At 45.0% G+C, this 23,860-nt stretch overlaps 1 pseudogene; it reads right to left on the bottom strand.

The window, feature by feature from the left end:
* Window positions 1-414: 414 nt before the first annotated feature.
* On the bottom strand, window positions 415-17,935 carry LOC129817110 (24-hydroxycholesterol 7-alpha-hydroxylase-like; annotated as a pseudogene).
* Between the last annotated feature and the right edge of the window lie 5,925 nt (window positions 17,936-23,860).

Here is a 23,860-nt window from a genome sequence, read left to right as displayed (position 1 = left end):
AGAGGGAGATTGTCTTTTTTTTGCTCATGAAAATAATTATTGTTCTTCCTCATCATAAACGGCACTGACCGCCACTGGTCTGTACAAATACATAATCAGGGGTTAAACCGGGCAGGAAGGGTAGCACCATGGGGTTAAAACCACTCTTGGACGCATGAAAAGGATAAATAAAGGGAGGAGATATTAGTTTATCATCTTAAGGCCAATTCATTTGAAGACCGTTCCACAATCTCCTGCATTTTCAGAAAAATAATCAATATATAGGATGCTACGTAAGTGCTTTAAAATATCATAACTTTTTTACTGAGCTCTTCTTTAAAGTAACTTCCTGAAAGTAGCTCCATTAATAAAACCATCCCCTTGTCTTTTTTTATTTTGTCAGGGGTTTGGGCAGGATTGTAGAGCACAGCACCCTCATGTGGCAGGCTGCTGGGTCCCTACCAAAGGGAGATTGCTCTGGGAGAGGAGACAAGGATAGGTATGAGGTATTGGTATGCTACAGTATTTCACTTCAGAGACTTCAATATTGGTATTCAAACTCATTTATGCTTTCAAAGTCCCATAAAATTAGAAACTGGTCTGCAAACGTACAGGTTTAGGCAACGGGTCCATGAGCGTGAAATCATACCTGAATAAAATCAAGTCAACAAACATGTGGAGTTCATTATGGCATACCACCTGTAGATACAATTAAGAAAATACATTATTAACATGTTCATTTCTCCAAACAACACAGTGATGCCAAACTAACCTAACAGACACAGAGAGAGTAACAGACACTCGAGGTAATGTGATAGGATCCAGTCATCCTTTTGTTCTGTCTCTCTTACTGAGAGATAATCCTTTGAGATGCTCTCTTTGTTAGCATGTCAACAGGTTATTAGACACAATGGAGGTTCCATTCCCTGCTACTCCATAACTGTCACAACAAAAAGAGAGGAAATCGAAGGTGTATATGACTGGTGCTCGTTTGATTCTAATGTGGCATTTGACCTCCCCTTGCATTTACATACACAGCTAAAACGGCCCCAATACTCCGACTACAAAGTGAGATTGAGAGAGAAAAACAAACAGGGGTCAAGGGAAAGAGACATAAAGAGAACAGAAGAAAAAGGTTGGGAAAAGAGAAGGAATGCAAAAAGGAAACAGCATGAGAACCAGGGAAAGAGAAGGGGCAGAAGCATCAGCAGTGGGGTGTCTGCTGTGTTCAGTAGCACCCTGTGACTGCTGTGAGTCATACCGGGGCATTGTGTCAGTGACGCAGGCTCAAGGCCAATCTCCTAAAATCATCAGAATCAAATTAGACTGGCGGAGGGGGAAAATGAAATATGGGAGTGTCATGCACGGCATGCTCCCCAAAGTTATTTCTGTGCCTCTCCCTCCCCTCTCTCTCCTCCCCTCCCGCCGCCATACCCTGGCTAAGTGAACATTTCAGCAGCATCCTGTGTGAATTAACCACTGAGATGTAGGATGCTCCAGCATGACAATGACTCAGTGGAGGGTCAGTGCTATTAGGCTACAGCTAAGGCTAACTTTGTAGCCTGCCTGTTTAATGCAACTGACAAATCATACTTTTTTGTTTGACTTAATACAGAGGCACATACTCAAGGACAGAAGATAGTTCATTACAGTAGTAGTGAAAACAAATGGTCTATGTGTTTCACACCACATCAGTAAGCCAGTATTCACAATGTCTTTTTTCAGTGTTGCTGTAAACATTTGTAATTCAACGCCCTTGTGCCTGTATGTATGTATGTATGTATGTATGTATGTATGTATGTATGTATGTATGTATGTATGTATGTATGTAGTTTTGTTCTTTTTTACACTTCACACTTTTTTGCACTGGAAATTTCCTTTCTTTTCAGTGAGTCTTAATATGCATTGTGTATGACTGTCTGTGTCTAGTTGTGTCCTAAGGAAGGGGGTCAAAGGTCAGTCCAACTGCTGTGCAGCTGGGAACGTCTCCCCATGTCCTGATCTTTTCCCAGCTAACGTCACGCCGCCCCTGGCCGGTCTGTCCTCTGGGTTTACCACCAATGACCTAGCCAGGCCCCGGAGGGTTGACATTTAGACGCAACAACGCAGCACAGCCAAATGAACAATACAAACCCAGAGCCAGCCACCTCCCCAGAATCACACAGACACAGCAGGAGGCTGGAGGACAGACTAAGACACACCAGGCTAAGCAATATGCCTCTGCTCTGTGTGATATTGGCAATGCCCCTCATTCAGAAAGCTGAAGGGCACTCAAGTGTTGAGATGTCAATTTGAAGCACTGGCTAGGAGGATTTGTGACATTGACTTAATTTCCTCCTGAAGAAGTTTCAAGCATGTTGGACTAACATGATTGAAACCATTGAACAGTTTCACTGAGAAAAATAACATTTTCAATTGGAAGAAGTTATTGAACATTCCCATAAGTTATTGTCTTGTGAAAGTGACTCTTATGTTGTGTGTGATAAACTGTGTTCAGTCTAGCCAGTTCCTGTTCCAACTGTTGCTTTTAATGGCCTGGAGGGATGACATTTTAAAAGCAGACAGCCAGAGGGGAGACAGAAGATTGCATGCCCTTTAGAAGGCATCACCAGACCAGACTATTCTATACCATGCTCATCGATCAGCCACTTACTGTAAACAACTTGATCTTCACAAATAGCTTTCACTGCTTATTTTACTGGTGTACAACAAAACAACCCCCAAAATAAAACATTGAAGCCATATTCAATCTGATGCCTAAATACCCATTTCATGCTAATGCGAAGCCAGCTTTATTCAGTGTCTGACAGATTGAGTACTACTTCTCTGAAGGTGAACAGACAAGTTATTCATAGAAGAAATACTAACAGTATTGTAGTAGCTACTCTAGTGTGTGTTCTGAAGACAAAACATCATGTCTGTTTTTCTAACCTTCTTGGGCACTGGTTTGGGCCTCGTCTAAATGCCACGAGCACTTCCAAGACATTCTATACTAAATCCGGTTTCTCCCATCGTTCCTGTGGGAAGTGTGAAGAGATTTTATTTTAGAAAAAACATCAGCTTATATATATATACTGCTCAAAAAAATAAAGGGAACACTTAAACAACACAATGTAACTCCAAGTCAATCCCACTTCTGTGAAATCAAACTGTCCACTTAGGAAGCAACACTGATTGACAATAAATTTCACATGCTGTTGTGCAAATGGAATAGAAAGGTGGAAATTATAGGCAATTAGCAAGACACCCCCAATAAAGGAGTGGTTCTGCAGGTGGTGACCACAGACCACTTCTCAGTTCCTATGCTTCCTGGCTGATGTTTTGGTCATTTTTGAATGCTGGCGGTGCTTTCACTCTAGTGGTAGCATGAGACGGAGTCTACAACCCACACAAGTGGCTCAGGTAGTGCAGCTCATCCAGGATGGCAAATCAATGCGAGCTGTGGCAAAAAGGTTTGCTGTGTCTTGCTAATTGCCTATAATTTCCACCTTTTGTCTATTCCATTTGCACAACAGCATGTGAAATTTATTGTCAATCAGTGTTGCTTCCTAAGTGGACAGTTTGATTTCACAGAAGTGTGATTGACTTGGAGTTACATTGTGTTGTTTAAGTGTTCCCTTTATTTTTTTGAGCAGTGTATATATATATACAGTATATCGTAGCAAAGGTCTTAAGACAGACCTATACTATGTTAAAGTCACATGAACAGGGAAGCTTGGATTGCTTTGAATGTTTTCATTTTACGTTGAGAGCAGTGAATGGATTTCAACCTGTCATTTCAAACCATTCCGTACTAAAAGATTGAAAGTCGTGCTCTAAAGTGCCACCGACTTCAAAGAGCATGGTGTGCAAAGAGCATGATTTTCAAGCTCCCTCACTGGTGCAGCATGAGAAATAGCATAATTGACCAATGCTCTCAAACGTATCCATGTATACTGCAACAGCGTACTGTGTGCATGTGGTGCGTGAAATATTTAGTCTGTTTTTAAGGGAGATGAGCGAGGGAGAAAGTGATATTTTTCATTTGAGTCATTTAGCAGATGCTCTTATCAAGAGTGACTTACAGTTAGTACAGTCATCTTAAGATAGCTAGGTGGGACAAACACATATCACAGGCATAGTAAGTACAATTTTCCTCAATAAAGTACAGCGCATTCGGAAATTATTCAGAGCCCTTCCCTTTTTCCACATTTTGTTTTACGTTATAGCCTTATTCTAAAATGTATTAAATACACTTTTTTCCTCATCAATCTACTCACAAAACCCCATAAAGACAAAGCAGAAACAGGCTATAATTAGCACATTTATAAAAAATAAAATAAAAACAGGAATACATTATTTACATAAGTATTCAGAACATTTGCAATGAGACTCAATTGAGCTCATATGCATCCTGTTTCCATTGATCATCCTTGAGATGTTTCTACAACTTGATTGGAGTCCACCTGTGGTAAATTCTATTGATTGGACATGAGATAAGAAAAACAAATAATTAAGGAGCAGCAGTAAATAACAATAGCAGGGCTATATACAGGGGTTACCGGTGCAGAGTCAATGTGTGGGGGGCACCGGAGTCGAGGTAATTGAGGTAATTATGTATATGCAGGTAGGGTTATTAAAGTGACTATGCATAGATAATAACAGAGTAGCAGCAGCGTAGGGGGGTGAAAATAATCTGGGTAGCCATTTGATTAGCTGTTCAAGAGTCTTATGGCTTGGTGGTAGAAGCTGTTTAGAAGCTTCTTGGATCTAGCCATGGCGCTCCGCTATTGCTTGCCGTGCGGTAGAAGAGAGAACAGTCAATGACTAGGGTGGCTGGAGTCTTTTGCAATTTTTAGGGCCTTCCTCTGACACTGCCTGGTATAGAGGTCCTGGATGGCAGGAAGCTTGGCCCCAGTGATGTACTGGGCCGTACGCACTACACTCTGTAGTGCCTTGTGGTTGGAGGCCTAGCAGTTGCCATACCAGGCAGTGATGCAACCCGTCAGGATGCTCTCGATGGTGCAGCTGTAAAACCTTCACGACTGTCTTGATGTGCTTGGACCATTTTAGTTTGTTGGTGATGTGGACGCCAAGGAACTTGAAGCTCTCAACCTGCTCCACTACAGCCCCGCCAATGAGAATGGGGGTGTGCTCAGTCCTCCTTTTCTTCTATTCCACAATATTCTCCTTTGTCTTGATCACATTGAGGGAGAGGTTGTTGTCCTTGCACCACACGATCAGGTCTCAGACCTCCTCCCTATAGGCTGTCTCATCGTTGTCGATGATCAGTACTATCATTGTTGTGTCATCAGCAAACTTAATGATGGTGTTGGAGTTGTGCCTGGCCATGAAGTCATGAGTGAACAGGGGGCTGAGCACACACCCCTGAGGGGCCCCCGTGTTGAGGATCAGTGTGGCGGATATGTTGTTACCTACCCTTACCACCTAGGGGGCGGCCCGTCAGGGAAGTCTAGGATCCAGTTGCAGAGGGAGGTGTTTAGTCCCAAGGTCCTTAGCTTAGTGATGAGCTTTGAGGGCACTATGGTGTTGAACCATTAAGTAGTCAGCGTAGTCAATGAGTAGCATTCTCACATAGATGTTCCTTTTGTCCAGGTGGGAAAGGGCAGTGTGGAGTGCAATAGCGAGTGCATCACCTGTGGATCTGTTGGTGCAGTATGCAAATTGGAGTGGGTCTAGGGTTTCTGGGATAATTGTGTTGATGTGAGCCATGACCAGCCTTTCAAAGCATTTCATGGCAAGTTACCTTAGTGTTCTTGGGCACAGGGACTATGGTGGTCTGCTTGAAACATGTTGGTATTACAGACTCAGACAGGGAGAGGTTGAAAATGTCAGTGAAGCCACCTGCCAGTTGGACAGTGCATGCTTGGAGTACACATCCTGGTAATCTGTCTGGCCCTGCGGCCTTGTGAATGTTGACCTGTTTAAAGGTCTTACTTACATTGGCTGCGGAGAGCGTGATCACACAGTCATCCAGACCAGCTGATGCTCTCATGCATGTTTCAGTGTTACTTGCCTCAAAGCGAGCATAGAAATTATTCAGCTCGTCTGGTAGGCTCGTGTCACTTGGCAGCTCTCGGTTATACTTCCCTTTGTAGTCTGTAATAGAGCCGGTGTATTACGATTTGCACGACCTTTAGCTCGGTGCAAATGTTGCCTGTAATCCATGGCTTCTGGTTGAGGTATGTACGTACAGTACAGTCACTGTGGGGACGACGTCCTCGATGCACTTATTGATAAAGCCAGTGACTGATGTGGTGTACTCCTCAATGCCATCGAAAGAATCCCAGAACATATTCCAGTCTGTGCTAGCAAAACAATCCTGTAGTTTAGCATCTGCTTCATCTGACCACTTTTTTATAGACCGAGTCACTGGTGCTTCCTGCTTTAATTTTTGCTTGTAAGCAGGAATCAGGAGGATAGAATTATGGTCAGATTTGCCAAATTGAATGCGTCTCTGTGTGTGGAGTATAGGTGGTCTAGAATTATTTTCCCTCTGGTTGCACATTTAACATGCTGATAGAAATTAGGTAAAACTGATTTAAGTTTCCCTGCATTAAAGTCACCGGCCACCAGGAGCTCTGGGTTAGCGTTTTCCTGTTTGCTTATGGTGGAATACAGCTCATTGAGTGCAGTTTTAGTGCCATCTTCACTCTGTGGTGGTATGTAGACAGCTATTAAAAATACAGATAAACTAGATAGACTAGATAGATAAACTAGATAGTGTGGTCTGCAGCTTATCATGAGATACTCTACCTCAAGCGAGGAAAACTTTTAGACTTCCTTAGATATCATGCACCAGCTGTTGTTTACATAAATGCATAGGCCCCAGCTCCGTGTCTTACCAGAGGCTGCTGTTCTGTTTTGCCGATAGTGTATAACCTGCCAGCTGTTTGTTCTTAATGTTGTCGTTCAGCCACGACTCGGTGAAACATAAGATATTACAGTTTTTAATGTCCAGTTGGTAGGATGTGTGATTTCAGTTCATCCCTTATATTTACCAGTGATTGAACGTTAGCAAACAGAATGGAAGGCAAAGGTAGATTACCCACTCGTCGCCTGATCCTCGCAAGGCACCCGGATCTTTTGCCTCAATTTACATTTCCTTCTCCAGCGAATCACGGGGATCGGGGCCTGGTCAGGTGTCTGCAGTATGTCCCTCGCGGCCGTCTCATTGAAGAATTCCTTGTCCAATTTGAGGTGAGTAATCCCAGTTCTGATATCCAAAAGCTATTTTCGGTCATAAGAGACGGTAGCAGCAACATTATGTACAAAACAAGTTACGGACAATGCCGGGGGAAAAAATTGCATGATTGGTTGAGAGCCGATAAGACGGCAGCCTTACCCTCCGGCGCCATCATCATGTGATTTTTCAGTTTATATATATACATACATACACACTCACAATGTATAAAATCTGTTTTTGCTTTGTCATTATGGGGTATTGTGTGCAGATTGAGGGTGAAAAAACAATTTAATACATTTTAGAATTAAGGCTGTAACGTAACACAATGTGAAAAGTCAAGGGATCTGAATACTTTCCAAATGCGCTGTAGCTATCAGCAAAGTCAGAGCTAGAAGGTGGGGTGGGTTTCAGGTGCTTTCGGAAGATGGGCAGGGACTCTGCTGTCCTAGTTTAAGGGGACCTGGTTCCACCATTGGGATGGCAGGACAGAGAATAGCTTGGACTGGGCTGAGTGGGAGCTGCCCTCCCGTAGGGGGTGGGAGGGCCAAGAGACCAGAGGTGGCAGAAAGGAGTGCTCAGATTGGGGTGTAGGGTTTGAGCATAGCTTGAGGGTAGGGAGGGGCAGTTCCTCTTGCTGCTCCGTAGGTAAGCATCATAGTCTTGTAGTGGATGTAAGCTTCAACTGGAAGCCAGTGGAGTGTACGGAGGAGCGGGGTGATATCCGAGAACTTAGGAAGATTGAAAACCAGGAGGGTTGCAGCGTTCTGAATAACTTACAGGGATTTGATAGCACAAGCGGGAAGCCCAGCAAACAGCGTGTTTCAGTAGTCCAGACGGGAGATGACAAGTGCATGGATTAGGATCTGCGCCACTATCTGTGTGAGGTAGGGTCGTACTCTACGGATGTTGTAGAGCATGAACCTGCAGGAGCGTGTCACTGTTTTGATGTTTGCATAGAACGACAGGGTGTTGTCCAGGGTCACGCCAAGGTTCTTTGCACTCTGTGAGGCCAACACTGGAGTTGTCAACCATGATGGAGAGCTCATTGAGCAGGCAGGCCTTCCCAGGGAGGAAAGCAGCTCCGTCTTGTCGTGGTTGAGCTTGAGATGGTGGACCGACATCCAAGCTGAGATATCTGCCAAGCAGGCAGAGAGGCATGTCAGAAGGGGGGGAAGGAGAAAAGTAGAGTGTCATTTTCATAGCAATGGTAGGAGAGACCATGTGAGGATATGATAGAGCCGAGTGACTTGGTGTATAGAGAGAAGACAAGAGGGCCTAAAACTGAGTCCTGCGGGACACCACTAGTGAGAGGTGATCTGGTAGGAGCAGCCTGCTAGGTAGGATATAATCCAAGAGTGTGCAGAGCTTCAGACACCCAGTCCTGAGAGGGTGGAGAGTAGGATCTGATGTCGAAGGCAGCGGATAGATCTACCAGGATGAAAACAGAGGAGAGGGAGTCAGCTTTGACAGTGCGGAGAGCCTGCGTGACCTTGAGAAGAGCAGTCTCGGTTGAGTGACCTGTCTTGAAGCCTGACGGGTTAGATTGATCAACTTTCTTGTTATCTCTCTCAGAACAGAGACCGCACGCTCAAGTGTTATGGAAAGAAAAAGGGATACAAATCAAAGTTTATTTGTCACGTGCGCCGAATACAACAGGTATAACAGTGAAATCCTTACTTACCAATTTTGCGAGAAAAAAAAGGTATGTGTGTGTGTGTGTGTGTGTGTGTGTGTAGGTAAGTAAAGAAATAAAACAACAGCACAAAGACATTTGAAAAAATAGTAGCAAGGCTATATACAGACACCTGTAGGTCTGGCTTATTGAGGTAGTATGTACATGTAGGTATTGTAAAAGTGACTATGCATATATGATGAACAGAGAGTAGCAGAAGCGTAAAAAGAGGGGTTGGCGGGTGGTGGGACACAATGCAGATAGCCCGGTTAGCCAATGTGCGGGTGCACTGGTTGGTCGGGCCAATTTAGGTAGTATGTACATGAATGTATAGTTAAAGTGACTATGCATATAAGATAAACAGAGAGTAGCAGCAGCGTAAAAGAGGGGTTGGGGGGGCACACAATGCAAATAGTCCGGGTAACCATTTGGTTACCTGTTCAGGAGTCTTATGGCTTGGAGGTAAAAACTGTAGAGAAGCCTTTTTGTCCTAGACTTGGCACTCCGGTACCGCTTGCCATGCGGTAGTAGAGAGAACAGTCTATGACTGGGGTGGCTGGAGTCTTTGACAATTTTTAGGGCCTTCCTCTGACACCGCCTGATGTAGAGGTCCTGGATGGCAGGCAGCTTAGCTCCAGTTATGTACTGGGCCGTACGCACTACCCTCTGAAGTGCCTTGCGGTCGGAGGCCGATCAATTGCCGTACCAGGAAGTGATGCAACCGGTCAGGATCCTCTCGATGTTGCAGCTGTAGAACCTTTTGAGGATCTCAGGACCCATGCCAAATCTTTTTAGTTTCCTGAGGGGGAATAGGCTTTGTTGTGCCCTCTTCACAACTGTCTTGGTGTGTTTGGACCAATCTAGTTTGTTGTTGATGTGGACGCCAAGGAATTTGAAGCTCTCAACCTGCTCCACTACAGCCCCATCGATGAGAATGGGGACGTGCTCGGTGCTACTTTTCCTGTAGTCCACAATCATCTCCTTAGTCTTGGTTACATTGAGGGATAGGTTGTTATTCTGGCACCACCCGGCCAGGTCTCTGACCTCCTCCCTATAGGCTGTCTCGTCGTTGTCGGTGATCATGCCTACCACTGTTGTGTCGTCAGCAAACTTAATGATGGTGTTGGAGTCGTGCCTGGCCATGCAGTCGTGGGTGAACAGGGAGTACAGGATGGGACTGAGCACGCACCCCTGTGGAGCTCCAGTGTTGAGGATCAGCGTGGCAGATGTGTTGTCACCTACCCTCACCACCTGGGGGCGGCCCATCAGGAAGTCCAGGATCCAGTTGCAGAGGGAGGTGTTTAGTCCCAGGTTCCTTAGGTTGGTGATGAGCTTTGAGGGTACTATGGTGTTGAACGCTGAGCTGTAGTCAATGAACAGCCATCTCACATAGGTGTTCCTTTTGTCCAGGTGGGAAAGGGCAGTGTGGAGTGCAATAGAGATTGCATCATCTGTGGATCTGTTTGGGCGGTATGCAAATTGGAGTGGGTCGAGGGTTTCTGGGATAATGGTGTTGATGTGAGCCATTACCAGCCTTTCAAAGCACTTCATGGCTACGGACGTGAGTGCTACGGGTCTGGAGCCATTTAGGCAGGTTGACTTTATGTTCTTGGGCACAGGGACTATGGTGGTCTGCTTGAAGCAGTTGATGTCAGATGAGTCAACTGTTGATTTCTTGAGGAAAGGAGTGGTTGAGTGGTAAGGTTGTTGGGCAGCCAGACCTCACTAGTCGCAGGATTTCATCTGGATAGAGAGAGAAAGATGTTAAGGCGTTGGGGTAGTTCTGTGCGTGTGGGAGGCTGAGAAAGTAGCATTAGCAGTGGACACAGAGGAAGAGAAGGTAATAAGGGAGTGAAAGGATGATAGGTCCTCGGGAAGTTTAGTTTTCCTCAGCTGGCCTCAACCATGTTCTGTAAGCTCGCAATGAGTCTCTCAGCCACGGAGCAGGAGGGGAGGGGAGGGCCGAGCCGGCCGGGAGGAAAGCGGACAGTGCGAATCAGGAGGGAGAAGGATTTAGCAGAGGGGAGAAATGAAAGGATAGAAGAGGAGAGAGAGAGTGAAGATTGTGACGGCGCATTACCATCTGGGTAGGGTTTAAGTGGCTAAGGTTGGAGGAAAGGGAGACAGAAAATAAAAAGTAGTGATCAGAGACCTGGAGGGGGGCTGCAGTGAGATTAATAGGCTAACAGCCTCTAGTAAGATTAGGCCCAGCATATTACCTGCATGGTGAGTTGGAGGGGATTGGGAAAGGATAAGGTCAAAAGAGACAAGGAGGGGAAAGAGAGAGTTGGAAAGAAAGAAATCCAAGGCATACTTCGGGAGGTTGAAGTCGCCAAGAATGAAGAGCAGTGAGCCATCGTCAGGAAATTAGCTTTCAAGAGGTTTCAGGCTCATTGAGGAACTCTCCAAGGGCACATGGTGGGCAATAGAAGACAACAATGTTAAGCTTGAGTGGAAAATTGACAGCATGGAATTCTGCCGCTCAGAAACCAGGGGAGACTGAAGTACTAACACTAATTGCTTATTGCCTATCAGATGTGAAGAACACACCTTTTTATTTCAGCTTTATTTAACCAGGTAGGCTAGTTGAGAACAAGTTCTCATTTGCAACTGCGACCTGGCCAAGATAAAGCAAAGCAGTTCGACAGATACAACAACACAGAGTTACACATGGGATAAACAAACATACAATCAATAACACAGAAATATATATACAGCATGTGCAAATGAGGTAGGATAAGAGATGTAAGGCAATAAATAGGCCATGGTGGCGAAGTAATTACAATATAGCAATTAAACACTGGAATGGTAGAATGTGCAGAAGATGACTGTGCAAGTAGAGATACTGGGGTGCAAAGGAGCAAGATAAATAAATAAATACAGCATGGGGATGAGGTAGATTGGATGGGCTATTTACAGATGAGCTGTGTACAGGTGCAGTGATCTGTGAGCTTCTCTGGCAGCTGGTGTTTAAAGCTAGTGAGGGAGGTAAGAGTCTCCAGCTTTAGTGATTTTTGCAGTTCGTTCCAGTCATTGGCAGCAGAGAATTGGAAGGAGAGACGGCCAAAGGAAGAATTGGCTTTGGGGGTGACTAGTGAGATATACCTGCTGGAGCGCGTGCTACAAGTGGGTGCTGCTATGGTGACCAGTGAGCTGAGATAAGGCCTTTACCAAGCAGAGACTTGTAGATGACCTGGAGCCAGTGGGTTTGGTGACGAGTATGAAGCGAGGGCCAGCCAATGAGAGCATACAGGTCGCAGTGGTGGGTAGTATATGGGGCTTTGGTGACAAAATGGATGGCATTGTCATAGACTGCATCCAATTTGTTGTTTAGAGTGTTGGAGGCTATTTTGTAAATGACAACGCCAAAGTCAAGGATCAGTAGGATGGTCAGTTTTACAAGGGTATGTTTAGCAGCATGAGTGAAGGATGCTTTGTTGCGAAATAGGAAACCAATTCTAGATTTAATTTTGGATTGGAGATGTTTAATGTGAGTCTGGAAGGAGAGTTTACAGTCTAACCAGACACCTAGGTATTTGTAGTTGTCCACATATTCTAAGTCAGAACCGTCCAGAGTAGTGATGCTGGACGGGCGGGCAGGTGCGGGCAGCGATCAGTTGAAGAGCATGCATTTAGTTTTACTTGCATTCAAGAGCAGTTGGAGGCCACGGAAGGAGAGTTGTATGGCATTGAAGCTCGTCTGGGGGTTAGTTAACACAGTGTCCAAAGAATGGCCAGAGGTATACAGAATGGTGTCGTCTGCGTACAGGTGGATCAAAGAATCACCAGCAGCAAGAGCGACATCATTGATGTATACAGAGAAGAGAGTCGGCCCGAGAATTGAACCGTGTGGCACCCCCATAGAGACTGCCAGAGGTCCGGACAACAGGTCCTCCGATTTGACACACTGAACTCTATCAGAGAAGTAGTTGGTGAACCAGGCGAGGCAATCATTTGAGAAACCAAGGCTGTTGAGTCTGCCCATAAGAATGTTGTGATTGACAGAGTCGAAAGCCTTAGCCAGGTCGATGAATACGGCTGCACAGTACTGTCTCTTATCAATGGCGGTTATGATATCGTTTAGGACCTTGAGCGTGGCTGAGGTGCACCCATGACCAGCTCGGAAACCAGATTGCATAGTGGAGAAGGTACGGTGGGATTCGAAATGGTCGGTAATCTGTTTGTTAACTTGGCTTTCGAAGACCTTAGAAAGGCAGGGCAGGATGGATATAGGTCTGTAGCAGTTTGGGTTTAGAGTGTCTCCTCCTATGAAGAGGGGGATGACCGCGGCAGCTTTCCAATCTATGGGAATCTCAGACAATATAAAAGAGAGGTTGAACAGGCTAGTAATAGGGGTTGCAACAATTTTGGCAGATCATTTTAGAGAGAGGTGTCAGATTGTCTAGCCCGGCTGATTTGTAGTGGTCCAGATTTTGCAGCTCTTTCAGAACATCAGCTATCTGGATTTGGGTGAAGGAGAAGTGGGGAAGGTTTGGGCGAGTTGCTGTGGGGGGTGGAGGGCTGTTGATCGGGGTAGGGGTAGCCAGGTGGAAAGCATGGCCAGCCGTAGAAAAATGCTTATTGAGATTCTCAATTATAGTGAATTTTTTGGTGGTGACAGTGTTTCCTAGCCTCGGTGCAGTGGGCAGCTGGGAGGAGGTGCTCTTATTGTCCATGGACTTTACAGTGTCCCAGAACTTTTTGGAGTTGGTGCTACAGGATGCAAATTTCTGCTTGAAAAAGCTAGCCTTAGCTTTCCTAACTGCCTGTGTATATTTGTTCCTAACTTCCCTGAAAAGTTGCATATCACGGGGGCTGTTCGATGCTAATGCAGAACGCCACAGGATGTTTATGTGCTGGTCGAGGGCAGTCAGGTCTGGAGAGAACCAAGGGCTATATCTGTTCCTGGTTCTACATTTTTTGAATAGGGCATGCTTATTTAAGATGGTGAGGAAGGCACTTTTAAAGAATAACCAGGCATCTTCTACTGACGGGAAGAGGTCAATATCTTTCCAGGATACCCTGGCCAGGTTGATTAGAAAGGCCTGCTCGCTGAAGTGTTTTAAGGTGCGTTTGACAGTGATGAGGGTTGGTCGTTTGACCGCAGACCCATTACGGATGCTGGCAATGAGGCAGTGATCGCTGAGATCTTGGTTGAAAACAGCAGAGGTGTATTTGGAGGGCAAGTTGGTTAGGATGATATCTATGAGGGTGCCCGTGTTTACGGATTTGGGGTTGTACCTGGTGGGTTCATTGATCATTTGTGTGAGATTGAGGGCATCAAGCTTAGATTGTAGGACGGCCGGGGTGTTAAGCATGTCTCAGGTTAGGTCACCTAGCAGCACGAGCTCTGAAGATAGATGGGGGGCAATCAATTCACATATGGTGTCCAGGGCACAGCTGGGGGCAGAGGGTGGTCTATAGCAAGCGACAACGGTGAGAGACTTGTTTCTGGAACGATGGATCTTTAAAAGTAGAAGTTTTAATTGTTTGGGTACAGACATGGATAGTAAGACAAAACTCTGCAGTCTATCTCTGCAGTAGATTGCAACACCGCCCCCTTTGGCAGTTCTATCTTGTCGGAAAATGTTATAGTTAGGGATGGAAATTTCAGGGTTTTTGGTTGACTTCCTAAGCCAGGATTCAGACACGGCTAGGACATCCGGGTTGGCAGAGTGTGCTAAAACAGTGAATAAAACAAACTTAGGGACGAGGCTTCTAATGTTAACATGCATGAAACCAAGGCTTTTACGGTTACAGAAGTCAACAAAAGAGAGCACCTGAGGAGAAGGAGTGGAGATAGGCACTGCAGGGCCTGGATTAACCTCTACATCACCAGAGGAACAGAGGAGGAGTAGGATGAGGGTACGGCTAAAGGCTATCAGGACTGGTCGTCTAGTGTGTTTAGAGCAGAGAGTAAAAGGAGCAGGTTTCTGGGCGTGAGATAAGGGTATGGTAGGATGTGAGTACATTGGAGGTCAACCTAGGCATTGAGTAATGATGAGAGAGATATTTTTTCTAGTGACATTTAAACCAGGTGATGTCACTGCATATGTGGGAGGTGGAATTAAATAGTAGGTTAAGGCATATTGAGCAGGACTAGAGGCTCTACAGTGAAATAAGACAATAATCATTAAACAGGACAGTAATGGACAAGGCATATTGATATTAGGGAGAGGCATGTGTAGCTGGGTGATAATAGGGGTCCAGTGACTGGTTGGGCTGGCTGGAGACACAGAGATTCAGACAGCTAGCATGCCGGGGATAGCAAGCTAGCAGACCGGGGCTAGCAAAAGGGCCTTAGTCTCGACAGAGGAAAGTCCGTTTTAGCCACCGCGTGCGGTGACGTCGATGGACCAGTCGTGATGGATTAGTAGGGTTCCGAGTAGCAGAGGGGCCCAAGTCCAAAATAGGTATAGTGGCCCAAGAAATTTGCCAATGGATCTATACAGCTAACAGTCCAATATGCTCTAGACAGCTAGCAAGCCGCAGCTAGCGGGTCAGCCGCGGCTAGCGGATTAGCATTCAGGGGACGTCGCGGCGTAGGGGCCAGTTGAGTACCCCCTCGAGCAGATTACGTCGTAGTCCAGTCGTGAAGGATCGGCGGGGTTCCGTGCCCCTTACCGGCAGTAGAAGGGGTCCGGGTATTGTAGCCCAGGAGTGGCTGATGGGCCTCTTTAGCTAGCCGGGAGAAAGGGTCTAGCATGGGCTAGCCTCAGGCTAATTGGTGACTACTGACGTTAGCCAGTAGTCACTCGGATAGCAGCTAGCTAGCTGCGAAGATCCAGGTAAAAATGTCCAGAGCTTGCGGTAGCAATCCGGGGATATGGAGAGAAAATAGGTCCCGGTATGCTCTGGTTTGAGTCGCGTTGTACAAACTGGCGAGAGCTTTCCGAGCTAAAGGTTAGCTGATGACCACTAGCAGTGGTTAGCTGACTACTAGCTAGTGAGCTGGCTAGCTTCTGTTGGGGGATTCCGGATTCGAGGTGAATAATACTTTAGAAAACCCCCCAGATCTGCACCACATTGGGTGAGGCGGGTTGCAGGAGAGTGTTTTGAAGTTAAAGATATGCGAAGAAAAATATATAAAAAGATATATACACGGGACACGACAAGACGAGGACAAAAGACGTCTGACTGCTATGCCACCTGTGATTCTACCTCCCTGTACAAATTTTTGATTGCCTAGGGAGAGGAGAAACCACTCCCCTTCCAATACATCCGTTGATTACCAAAACAAGTCACCAATTGCCCTGCCCCTTAATCCTGGTTGATGTGTCAGCAATCATCTGAAAGTTATGAGCAATCAGCAGTTTACACACCAAGTAGGCTACTGGGAAGACAGGCAGCACTTAAAACCTCTCTGGGATATGTGGGACGCTAGCGTGAAATTGCAGGTCGCCAAATTCAAACAACAGAAATCCCATAATTAAAATTCCTCAAACATATTATACACCATTTTAAAGATAAACTTCTTGTTAATCCAGCCACAGTGTCTGATTTCAAAAAGGCTTTGCGGAGAAAGCACACCTTGCGATTCTGTTAGGTCAGCGTCTAGACACAGAAAACCATACAGCCATTTTCCAAAGAAGGAGAGGTGTCACAAAAGACAGAAATAGCGTTAAAAGGAGGGTAATTTCAGTGATGAATGTCACGTCCCCCCTCCCCCCGCAGCGCAGTGTGTCATTCATTTTATATTAGAACTCTGTCGAAGGCCTGAGCTGACGCACTCCGGCCCGGCTCTCACAGGAGGCTAATAAAATGGAGGCCAGACACAGGCATGAAAAATGCAAGAGACATACTATAGCAACAACTCGTGTGTGAAGGGAGGGTTTGGGTTTGCCCTAAAATATCCAATTCACTCCATTTCCATGTTTTTACAGTGCCCCACCAAGTTTAAAGACTGACTTGAGAGTATCCCCTTCATCTTTAGGTAAATATCACATTTAATTTAAGGTAAACATGGTTGGTCCAGTACTTAAAGTTTTGAACTCCTCCGGTTCAGGGAAGTACTGTGGTTTCTGATGGGCCCAGTAAAGAGACACCATTAACAAGTCACATGGTGGAATGATGAAGTTCTGGAAGAGAAGAATACACACACTTTATGGAGAGGAAATGAAGAGTTGACTTTGAGGGGATGTAGATGCTTGGAGTGTATCTGGGGTCAGGGGGCCTGGGGTCAGGGGGCCCACTTGTATCCTGAGGGGTCGGACCACCCTGTGTGTGATGGCTCCAGAGGCCCGAAGCACAATGGCCTCCTGGATGCACCACTTCACATAGGGCATCTATTGCAGCTCTTCAGCGGTCATCCTGGTCTTCCTCGTGTCTGTCATGCACACACACACAAACACACACACATACACACAAGACTATCTGCATTTTTTATCTGCATGTGTTATGATGAAGAATTGGGTTTACCACTGATCTGATGAGAAGAACCTGTGCTGTTTTAATATGCAGCGCAGAGCAGGTGTGATTAGATATCAGACTCAGAAGGATTACGTGGGATTTCATTAGAAGATTTGCACATAAGTATAATTGAAAGTCTCAAAGGTTTCGATTAATGAAAATGCACTAAATTACTGTGACTTGAATCTAGTCTCTTGTCAAGATTACCTTTACCATTGAGCATAATTATTAGAACTCCCTAGAAACAGGAAAAAACATTTGTGGCAGGTGATTTTTGAGATACTGCCGACACCTACTGGAGGTTTAGGGAAAGGGAAATGGTCTAGGGAAATGGTCAGAAACTAATGTGAGATAAGATGGAGAGACAAATGTAGTAAAATGACTGTACTGCTTCCAGCGGAACACCATTTCGTGCTGAAAAGCAGTCATAAGTTTACTCTGTCAAACCACACTGTAAATAGCACATACTGTATATCCTTCGTTCTATACCATGTTAAAATATTACACCCAGCACCATAGGCCAATCGACTCCAGGTCATCAGGATCTTACACACTGCACAGCAGTTTAGATTAGCTAATGGGGCAAGTGTCAGTGAGAGGCTATAAAACAGGGGAGAGATTCTGTACTGTAATTCACCTTGGTCTTTAAATGCTGCGTTGATATGCACCATGGCTGGCTGGTAAGACATGTGAATGAACAAGATGAAGGTGATCATAACAAAGATATTTTAAATCAAATAGAATGATATCTCTAATCAGACCAGTTTAAATGCCAAACTAAATACAGTATCTGAAAGATAAACTCAGGTGATGTACAGTGCATTTGAAAAGTATTCAGACCCCTTCCCCTTTTCCACATCTTGTTATGTTACAGCCTTATTCTAAAATTGATAAAATTATTATTGTTCCTCAATCTACACACAATACCCCATAGTGACAAAGCAAAAATAGTTTTTTAGAAATGTTTGCAAATGTATTAAAAATGTTAAAAAGCATACCTTATTTACATAAGTATTCAGACCCTTTGCTATGAGACTTGAAAATGAGCTCAGGTGCATCCTGTTTCCATTGGTCCCAAAGAACACAGTGGCCTCCATCATTCTTAAATGGAAGAAGTTTGGAACCACCAAGACTTGGAACCACCGAGCTAGCCGCCCGGTCAAACTGAGCGATCGGGGGAGAAGGGCCTTGGTCAGGGAGGTGACCAAGAACCCAATGGTCACTCTGACAGAGTCCAGATTCTCTGTGGAGAAGGGAGAACCTTCCAGAAGGACATCCATCTCTGCAGCACTCCACTAATCAGGCCTTTATGGTAGAGTGGCCAGATGGATGACAGCCCGCTTGAAGTTTGCCAAAAGGCACCTAAAGGACTCTCTGACCATGAGAAACAAGATTCTCTGGTCTGATGACACTAAGATGGAACTCTTTGGCCTGAATGCCAATCGTCACGTCTGGAGGAAACCTGGCACCATCCCTATGGTGAAGTATGGTGGTGGCATCATTATGCTGTGGGGATGTTTTACAGTGGCAGGGACTGGGAGACAAGTCAGGATCAAAAACTTACTCCAGAGCACTCAGAACCTTAGACTGGGGAGAAGGTTCACCTTCCTACAGGACAACGACCCTAAGCACACAGCCAAGACGATGCAGGAGTGGCTTCGGAACAAGTCTCTGAATGTCCTTGAGTGGCCCAGCCAGAGCCCGGACTTGAACATCTCTGGAGAGACCTGAAAATAGCTGTGCAGCGATGCTCCCTATCCAACCTGACACAGCTTGAGAGGATCTGCAGAGAAGAATGAGAGAAACTCCCCAAATACAGGTGTGCCAAGCTAGTATGTGTGTTTTGTCCTATTGTATTTATTTATTTTTTATCCCAGGCCCCCGTCCCCGCAGGAGGCCTTTTGCCTTTTGGTAGGCTGTCATTGTAAATAAGAATTTGTTCTTAACGGACTTGCCTAGTTATACATAGGGCAAAATATTATACTATTTTACAACACCAGTATGCTGGCCAGGAACAACACTAACATTTTGGGAGCAGCTATCTATCTTAGCTGTCTGGGACAGATTTCACCTGGTCCAATGACCTTTCATCAATCAGAGGCCTTTATCAAGATAAAATATGGATAATCTTTGTAGATGACAATGAGCGAGTGACATCATGATAAATTTCCCAACGGGGACAACTGCCAAAGTGCATCGCCTCCCATAAATTATCATTGCATCCATCTACAAAAGACAACCTTGGTGAAATTATTAACATAAAATAACGTAAAGTTGGCCTCCCGGGTGGCGCAGTGGTCTAGGGCACTGCATCACAGTGCTAGCTGCGCCACCAGAATCTCTGGGTTCGCGCCCAGGCTCTGTCGCAGCCGGCCGCGACCGGGAGGTCCGTGGGGCGACGCACAATTGGCCTAGCGTCGCCCGGGTTAGGGAGGTTTTGGCCGGTAGGGATATCCTTGTCTCATCGCGCTCCAGCGACTCCTGTGGCGGGCCGGGCGCAGTGCGCGCTAACCGAGGGGGCCAGGTGCACGGTGTTTCCGCCGACACATTGGTGCGGCTGGCTTCCGGGTTGGAGGCGCGCTGTGTTAAGAAGCAGTGAGGCTTGGTTGTGTTGTGCTTCGGAGGACGCATGGGTTTCGACCTTCATCTCTCCCGAGCCCGTACGGGAGTTGTAGCCATGAGACAAGATAGTAATTACTAGCGATTGGATACCACGAAAATTGGGGAGAAAAGGGGATAAACATTTTTTTTTAAATAACAAAAATAACGTAAAGTTAGCGTCACGAGAATTTCTATCCCAATGTTCTAACTGAACTATTTTATAGCTTTGACCAATTCCCAGAGGTTGTAAGGCTCTGGTTAATGAAGAATTAGACAAAGTCTCAGATTCTGCAATAGATCAATACTTTATTCAGAGAGCGCTCTGTCTTCAAAATGAGAACACAATCTTTTTATAGCACACACACACACAAATGATCTCACATCAGTAAAAACTCCACCTCTCTTTAGGTGAGCTGTATTTTTTCCAAAGTTCACATACATGGTTTATCACCCTTCTGCAACATGTTTCATCATCTTCTGCAAGGCTAGCCATTTCTAACAGTTTTTCTCCTCCCTAGGGTGGGGAGGCCTCTTTCCAGTTATTAGTTTCACCGTTATCACAAGTCGACAGTTCAGTTGTCCTTGAATGTCTCAACTATACCCAGCTCATATTATGAAATAGTAACACAATGGCCTAGTCACACACATTATTGGATTATGACTCTTAACACATTTCATACAATTATATGGTTTCAGGGTGGAATACTTTAGTCATTATCTTAAACATACAAATTCTTCTATCAGTTAGACCAACTGTTGAGTTATTTGACGATTGAATGTCAAATGTCCAGTATGCAAATTAATCAGAATTTCAATAGAATCATAGTACAAGCATCCAAAATGTACAACTGTTTCTCTATTCAAAGATAGGACTCACCCTGTTGCCTGTTTCACTGGATGTCTCATCATCCTCTGCTTTGACCAGCATGTTCCCCAATAGGGACAGAAGCCACCATTTTGAACTGGCCCATTCCCTGCCCCCAAAATACAACTATATTCAGAAATACAGTGCTGTAGTCGCCTTGTACCTAATTTCGTGTGACTAGCCTTTCAAAATTCAATTTTGTTCACTCAAATATTGAAGCCTTGGATTCCAAGGTTCCCTTGTACCACATGAATACCACATCAACGCTATGTCAATAAAGATGGCTTTTTACCTAAATCAACATTCTGGTCAGACTGCCTTGTTTATGCTGAGATAGGCCTACTGTACATCTCTACACAGACATTTTGCCCTCAATCTTCAGTGATTTGCTATAAGCATGTAGTCCAAAGAGCTCCTTAGTACATGAACTCTATACTGCTTCCATGAGAGTGGGCTGAATTGGGTTTGTCTGTGTATCTTTCCATGTGACCAAACTAATATTAGCCAGGGCATAATCTCTCGTGGGCAGATTACATAAATATACTGTAAATGGTTCCATTTGACTTAGATTAGCCAGGGTTTAGGTCCAATATACAGTATATTGGTCCAATTGATATTGTCTTATAGTAGACCTAAGCAGTTCTACTGTAATTGTACACTGTAATGTGCATCCTACTCCACTCCAGTCAGCTGCCAGCTAGTTTGAAGACAGGAACAACACCAGACTAACCAGGCAGGGATCAACGCTGAACTGAGGAACATGTCTGGTAGTCATACTCAAAGCCCTTGTCATGAAAGGCAAACTTTTCCTTGAACTGCTCCATGGTAAAAGGAGGGTCTGAAGAGTTGCACATCCCAAGTAGGTGACTCATCACAGCAGGGTACAACCTCAGCACACAGCCAGTTACAGGTAGCCTTCCACAAGCTTCCCACATAAGTTGGGTGAATTTTGGCCCATTCCTCCTGACAGAGCTGGTGTAACTGAGTCAGGTTTGTAGGCCTCCTTTCTCGCACACACTTTTTCAGTTATGCCCACAAATTTTCTATAGGATTGAGGTCAGTGCTTTGCGATGGCCTCTCCAATACCTTGACCTTGTTGTCCTTAAGCCATTTTGCCACAACTTTGGAAGTATGTTGTCCATTTGGAAGACCCATTTGCGACCAAGCTTTAACTTCCTGACTGATGTCTTGAGATTTGGCTTCAATATATCCACATCATTTTCCTCCCTCATGATGCCATCTATTTTGTGAAGTGCACCAGTCCCTCCTGCAGCAAAGCACCCCCACAACATGATGCTGCCACCCCTGTGCTTCACGGTTGGGATGGTGTTCGTCGGCTTGCAAGCATCCCCCTTTTTCCTCCAAACATAACAATGGTCATTATGGCCAAACAGTTCTATTTTTGTTTCATCAGACCGGAGAACATTTCTCCAAAAAGTACAATCTTTGTCCCCATGTGCAGTTGCAAACCGTAGTCTGGCTTTTCTATGGCGGTTTTGGAACAGTGGCTTCTTCCTTGCTGAGCGGCCTTTCAGGTTATGTCGATATAGGACTCGTTTTACTGTGGATAGAGATACTTTTGCATCTGTTTCCTCCAGCATCTTCACAAGGTCCTTTGCTGTTGTTCTGGGATTGATTTGCACTTTTCGCACCAAAGTGCGTTCATCTCTTGGAAACAGAATTCGTCTCCTTCATGAGCGGTATGATGGCTGCATGGTCCCATGGTGTTTATACTTGCGTACTATTGTTTGTACAGATGAACGTGGTACCTTCAGGCATTTGGAAATTGCTCCCAAGGATGAACCATTTATCTGAGGTCTTGGCTGATTTATTTAGGTTTTCCCATGATGTCAAGCAAAGAGGCACTGAGTTTGAAGGTAGGCCTTGAAATACATTCACAAATACACTTCCAATTGACTCAAATTATGTCAATTAGCCTATCAGAAGCTTCTAAAGCCATGACATAATTTTCTGGAATTTTCCAAGCTGTTTAAAGGCACAGTCAACTTAGTGTATGTAAACTTCTGACCCACTGGAATTGTGATACAGTAAGTGAAGTAATCTGTCTGTAAACAATTGTTGGAAAAATTACTTGTGTCATGAACAAAGTAGATGTCCGAACCGACTTGCCAAAACTATAGTTTGTTAAAAAGAAATTTGTGGAGTGGTTGAAAAACTAGATTTAATGACTCCAACCTAAATGTATGTAAACCTCCGACTTCAACTGTACATACACTGTATATACACTGCTCAAAAAAATAAAGGGAACACTTAAACAACACAATGTAACTCCAAGTCAATCACACTTCTGTGAAATCAAACTGTCCACTTAGGAAGCAACACTGATTGACAATAAATTTCACATGCTGTTGTGCAAATGGAATTGACAAAAGGTGGAAATTATAGGCAATTAGCAAGACACCCCCAAAAAAGGAGTGATTCTGCAGGTGGTGACCACAGACCACTTCTCAGTTCCTATGCTTCCTGGCTGATGTTTTGGTCACTTTTGAATGCTGGCGGTGCTCTCACTCTAGTGGTAGCATGAGACGGAGTCTACAACCCACACAAGTGGCTCAGGTAGTGCAGTTCATCCATGATGGCACATCAATGCGAGCTGTGGCAAAAAGGTTTGCTGTGTCTGTCAGCGTAGTGTCCAGAGCATGGAGGCGCTACCAGGAGACAGGCCAGTACATCAGGAGACGTGGATGAGGCCGTAGGAGGGCAACAACCCAGCAGCAGGACCGCTACCTCCGCCTTTGTGCAAGGAGGTGCACTGCCAGAGCCCTGCAAAATGACCTCCAGCAGGCCACAAATGTGCAACAGCATGTGAAATTTATTGTCAATCAGTGTTGCTTCCTAAGTGGACAGTTTGATTTCACAGAAGTGTGATTGACTTGGAGTTACATTGTGTTGTTTAAGTGTTCCCTTTATTTTTTTGAGCAGTGTACAAGGATGATCAATGGAAACAGGATGCACCTGAGGGCAATTTCAAGTCTCATAACAAAGCGTCTGAATACTTACGTAAATTGTTGTTTACGAAGCATGTGACAAATAATATTTTGATTGATTTGATACCTGTATATGTCCACATCAATATCTGCTGATCCTCTATCTATATACTGTATCTATAGTCAGACCTATCTGAGGC

This window comes from Salvelinus fontinalis, chromosome 20, assembly GCF_029448725.1.
Source record: "Salvelinus fontinalis isolate EN_2023a chromosome 20, ASM2944872v1, whole genome shotgun sequence".
In the NCBI taxonomy this organism is placed as follows: domain Eukaryota; kingdom Metazoa; phylum Chordata; class Actinopteri; order Salmoniformes; family Salmonidae; genus Salvelinus; species Salvelinus fontinalis.
The sequence above is the reverse complement of the archived record's forward strand: the minus strand, read 5'-3'. Positions and strand labels throughout refer to the sequence as shown.